Raw genomic sequence first — 6,188 nt, forward strand, 5'->3', positions numbered from 1 at the left:
CTCCTGCTTCTTCCCCATACTTCGAGCATTCGTGTAGAGGCATTTGAGGCCTCCAACGGTTGTGCCCACTGACCCCCTAGTCTCAGCAATGCCCCGTCCCCCATCACTTACCTGTTTCTCCCTTTTGACCATTGGTCTGGGCTCGCTGGCTGTTGCTGGGCCTGGTAGTGCATTGTCTCCTCCGCCCTCTATATGATAGAGAAAAGAGATATAGTATCTTTCTTTCCTTTGTATAAATGCTCTTCTCTCAGTCTCATTCTCTCTCTCTGGAATATTGTGTTCACGTAAAAGTGGGCTTTTATACTCAGAAAACTGGAGTGCTGAAACAAAGGAAAATCTTTTTCCTATTAGTAGAAAAACGTTTAAAACATAACTATAAAGGCACTGTTGGCACCTGTACATGGAGCTGATGCCTACTTTGACACATGCTAATTAGAATGCACTGGAGCAGACTTGATTAACCAGCCCTTAATTAATTAATGGCATGTTGCAGGTATCAAATTTATGCTCAAGTCAATGTAAGTCACTATATTTACCATGCAATACAGGTGTGAACATGTAGACATGCACCTGTACTGTGCAGTAATTTTGGTTACTTCGCAGTAATTGTGCATGTATAGATGCACCCACAAAGATGTAAATCGAGGGCTGTATTAGTTTTTTAGAATTCAGAACCATAGACTAAATCCTGTAGCCATTACATTGGGTAACTTGGCCTTTTATGAACAGATAGCAGAGATCTACTAATCTTCAAACCAAATACACTTAGGATTATCCTAGATGGACCAGCCTATAACCTTCCAGACCTAAATATTCATGGCATTTAACTCTGTCATAAGGATCTTTTTCCTAGCTATAGTCTTATTTGATAATAAATTTGCAATAAAGAATAGTGTATTGGTGATATGTAGGTCTGTCTTTCACCAAATACATACATTGAACTATTTCTATATCTCAACTGTGTTAATTAAAACATCTTTCTGCTTCTACATTTATAACTCCCCTCTCCCATGATTGTAGCACCTCAGTTATGAAAAATAAAAAGGAACAATATTTATATTTTCTTGGTCTGAGGAGATTCTGATGTCAAAAAAAAACCTGCGCCAGAAAAAAGTGGGGTGGCTCATGTGACAGCACAGCAGCATATGCAGCCTGAAACCAGAGCCTGGCTAGCCAGAGCCATACTCTGCACTCCTGGATTGCCACTGCTGCAGGCCTGGGAGCCCCCCAGTTAAGGCTGCTGAGTCTAGCCCAGGTGCTGGCCTCAGCCTCTCCTATCCCACACTTTTTTTCCTGCGCTAACCCCACATGCAGGGGTGTGTGCTGTTGCAAAAAGCAGTGGCACAAATTTGTGCCACTGCTTTTCTCTGCATGGCAATCACACACCCCTGCTCCTGGGGACTCAGCCTTTTACTCCAAAGAGAACACTACTGTGGTATGTACATTTTTACCTATATTATGAAGCAGACAGACTGCTGAGTCCAGACTTTTCTATTGTGTGTTTTTACTTCATGTCTACATATGCATTGCATTAATAAAGCCTGCAGACCATGAATGCATGGTTTACATGACTAAGTCTACCTTCCTTAATATGAATTTTGGCAGAGGTGGAAGCTCGTCCTTTTGGATCTCATACATAAACTATTTGGGTATCCAGGAACAGTGAAGAGCCAAAAAGTCTGTGGACCAATGCTCTGTGAAGATGTTGACTGTAGTGAGGGATGTTTTACAGAAGACAGGTTCTTTGAAGAGCTTTCCTCTTTATCCAGATGCTGATTTTGTTTTGATATAGAATAACCTGGAAAACTGTGTTACATTTGATAGAAAGGAACTGCAGACCTGGACAGGGGAGCTGCAGCAAAGTTCTTTCAACTCTCAGATATGTTTCTTCAATTCAGCTGCTTATACAATCTCTGCAGGCTTATCCTTTGTACATTACATTCCTTTATTCTAAATGTTTATAGGTAATAAAAATTGAGAGAATTTTTGGATATTTCAAGAGGTTCAAAATACTTTAGTAAATGAATTGTTTCCTGGATCTACCAAAAACTATTCAAAGGTGCTAGACCTAAGGTTACAGTGGTACCCAAAAGCTTGTCTATGTCCCTCCCAACTATATAGTTGGTCACCTACAAAAATCCTTGCCTCTTAAAACAATTGTAGTATTTCTAGACCAAATGGTTTGGGAAATTTATAATAGTATAAGTAAATGTTAGACAACTTTTCTAAAAGTGAAAGCATCTCTCTTCAAGTTTTAATATCACCAAGCATCTTTCTCCTGTTAAACTTGCTCTCCCTAAAACATTCCTCTAGAATGGAACCGTGCGGATTGTCATACAGAAGAAAATTGTTTGTAGAAATTATGGAGGCTGCAAATAAAAATCTTGCTTATTACGTAAAGTCAGTTTCAATCATAACTATGGAATCATATAGCGATGGCTCCACATTATACGCTGTACCTATTAAAATGTTTTCATGTAATCATTTTATTCTAATTTACCAGTAGAGGGAGATAATGACTCTTCTATTTCTTTGCTAAACTTGCAAACAATACCTTTTTCAGTAGTATTTGGATGCCAGACTCTTTGGCCCCTTTGAAAATCCCAGCCTATATTAATATCAATCACATACGAATCTAGAATAAAATGGCTTGTAAAGTTTTAAAATTTCACATTACTTAGAATAATATCCTAGGAGCTTTGCCAAAATTCCAATATTTTATAAGTAAGACACATTCTTGTGTCCAGTGGAAAATTACACAGATCGCTAAAGCAGCAAAAACAAAAATAAAAAATTGTTACCAAATAGATAACATAAGTTTACATGATGGTATAAAAGCTTTCTTTCCATCAACATTTACAAGAGAAGGTATGTCAAGAAGCAAATTGAGATGGGTTGCTCAGTATAGAGAGAGGAACCCTCTCAAAGGAATAGGAGATGCTTGCTATTTTATGTCAAGCTTAACTATTTCAATTTCTACTGCTTTTATGGAACATCACCAGTGACGTACTCATAGAGCTTAATGAAACCTTTAAACTTTGATTACTTCAGTTTTTGTAAAGTTGTGACACTTTAAAATAAACCTTGGGGCAACAGGTTTGAAACCAACTTTCCCAAAACTTGGATCTGAGCACTCCCTCGTAGGCTGTATTCAAATAAACACACATTCAAATAATCTGGGGCAATTTTTCCAGGTTTTTTGTCCCAATTGAAATACTTACTCAGAGTCACATGTACAGCTATTTGACTGCTGAGGCCCAATAATGTGGAGAGCATGCAGTGCTGACACCATGTAGCCATGGGGGCTTCCTGTGCACACATTTCAGTTTGCTTTGCAGGCTCCCTTAGTCTGCCTGGTGACAGATGGCAGCAATACATAGGGTTGCTGGAGCAGCAGAGTCCAGCCAGCAACACACTGTCTCCCTGGGCAGGGAGGGAGGGATGCTGGAAAACTATGTTCTCTTCTGAGAGATCCCCCCAGCATGAGATATTCATTCTTCCAGGAGAAAAATATCCTGGGAGTGATTTAACCCTGGTTGTTCCCAGGTTATTTTTCTCTGAGTGGCCATTTTTCTCTGGAAGAAAAAGCCTGAACATCTGTACACTTGTGGTTTCCCCTAGCAGAGCTGCGACTCTCACAGGAAAAAACTGAATGCGTGTATGAGGCCTTAGACTCTAAATCAGAAATGAATTTCACAACTACACATCAGCTGTTTAAATCCAAAGAGACATGTGGTTAAATATTCAAGTGATTGTACACAAAATTGCATATATATATATATTTTGCATTTGCCCATGGCCATATATTCCTGCAAGTTTGACTTGTGCTAGCAGATTGAAAATTGTATGTACAAGACACACACGCATCTAACTTGCAGGAATATATGGCCATGTGCAAATGCAAATTTGAGCTCCATGCACATGGAAAAAAATGCATATTTGAGTACAGAAATTTGAAAATCCTAGATTTAGATAGTGAAAATTTGAGTTTGAGTGTAAATCTTATTGTCCTATGCTATCTTTGCTTAACATTAGTTCTATCGTGTGTCTGTCTAATGATATTAGACTGGGTCACTAAAAATATTCCATAACTTGAAACTCCTGTCATTTTAAGTATATTCCTATGGTGACAGTAACAGATTGACCATTTAAATTCTTTGTTGAGAATCCAGACTGGCTAATGTTTAGTGTGTGTTTAAAATAAATAAATAAATTAGGAACGTTCTTTATCCTTAAGAGCACCAGCAAAGCTACTTACAAATAATAACACAAATCTGACAGTTATAGTGTCAGTAACTAAGTTACAAAAGCTTTTAAAAGTGAATAGCAATTATTGGAGTTTTGGGAAGGGAGGAAACTTTATTAAAATGTGTGGTATATGTTTATAGCCAACAAAAAGAAAATAACAACATCTGCAACAAACAACAATAAAAATACTATTTTGAATTTTGGTAGCTCTTGTTTTCTAAGGGATTTGGACATTTAAAAAACTGTAATTATATGTTGCTAACATGAGTACTATGTCCAGTATTGGGCCCCATGCTTAGGACCTTTGCATATAGAATCTAATTGTCAGAGGGTTGTCTTGAATTTATCTCCCCACAACTGATACCGCAGTAGTGTTCTTTCAGGGAAAGAAATCACTGGGGGGTGGGGGGAGAGTAGGTGGCTGGGGGGTAGTGGTCAGGTGTTCCTCTTGCCCTCTGTGCATGCAATTCTTCACTTTGCAGCCTTCTTGCACCACCCCCATAGAACCTTTACCCCTCCACCCCCATAATCTCTGCTCCTTCCCTCCACACTCCATCCAGTCTCTACCTCTCCCCTCCTTACTGTCAGATGATGCTCTGGCTCTGATCTCTCCCTGGAGCACAGCACGTGGAACTGCAGCCCTTGCTGGACCATACAGCAGCTTTGGCACTGCTGATTGGCTGGGCAGGGAATGGAGTTCCATGTGCTCTATTCCTAGCTGTGCCTGGTAGTAAGGGAGAGAAGGTGGTGGGGCAGAAGCTGCAGAGGGCAGGCTGAGGGAGTGGGGAGCAGGCCACTATTGTGGGTTTTACCCTGTGGGTCAGGGCCAGATTTAGAGCTGCATCAGTTGCTTGTCTGTTGCCCTGCTTTGTACGCAAATTTAAGATGAGGGGTCTTTCCCTCATGCTGATTGCGGCACGTGGGCGGGGGAGGCACATCTTAGATTCAAGGAAATATAGTAAATAATAACAATAAGCAACTCTGCTTCATGGTCAGGTATTAACATTTGCTTCTTGATATCCACTTTCCTGCCTTGATCAAAGGACAACTTTAGTATTATAAAACAAATACTTACCACCAGAAGACAAGTATTGCATCTTTACAGTGTAAGCATAGATGGGTAAAACCCAGAGGGCTTTGATTCACTTGGAATTTGATATTTTCCCCACCCAAATTATTCTGGTTCAGAATGGAGGCAGATGTTTGAAAGTTTTAGCATTCAAAAACATTTAAAAAATCATTTTGTATCCATATAAATGTTCTGTTTCTATAAAATGAAATGGTTTTGATTACATTTTACTCTTTATTAGTTAATTTTAGATCAAATAAAAGGCATTGTGAAGATGATAAAGAATTATCTTTTAATTAAAAATGATAAAATCATATTTTGAAATAAAATTTCAGGCCTTTAGTTATCTTTTTTTTTTTTTAAAAATGAAAATTCATTGAAATTGGCAGATATTTGTGACATGTTTTGGTGTCATCAAATCTACATTTTTTGCCTTGGGAATATTCAGATAAGAACCTCACTGTTTGGTTCTCATAGTATGGCCAGCTCTCAATAGTTGAAGTTTTACTTAAAGGCCCAGTTCCTACTGAGGAGAGATTAAGGATGTAGTAGACATCGGGGACCTGAATTTCCCGGACATCTGCTGGGAAGAACTGTCAGCCAGGTCTGAACACTCACGTAGGTTCTTGGCCAGAGTGCAGGACCTCCATCTAACCCAGGAGGTGCACGGCCCCACCAGGGGGGATGCCTTGTTGGACCTAGTGCTGGCCATGGGTGATGACCTGGTGAGGGGGCTGTGGGTACTCGACCACCTGGGCGACAGTGATCATCGCCTGCTGGAATTCACCATCCAAAGCAAGGTGGCAAAGGCATGCAGTAAGGCAGCGGCCCTAGATTTTAGGAGGGCAGACTTCAACGAGCTAAGGAGGAT

The sequence above is a fragment of the Crocodylus porosus genome, unplaced genomic scaffold (assembly GCF_001723895.1).
Source record: "Crocodylus porosus isolate Cpor-Errol unplaced genomic scaffold, CroPor_comp1, whole genome shotgun sequence".
NCBI lineage: Eukaryota > Metazoa > Chordata > Crocodylia > Crocodylidae > Crocodylus > Crocodylus porosus.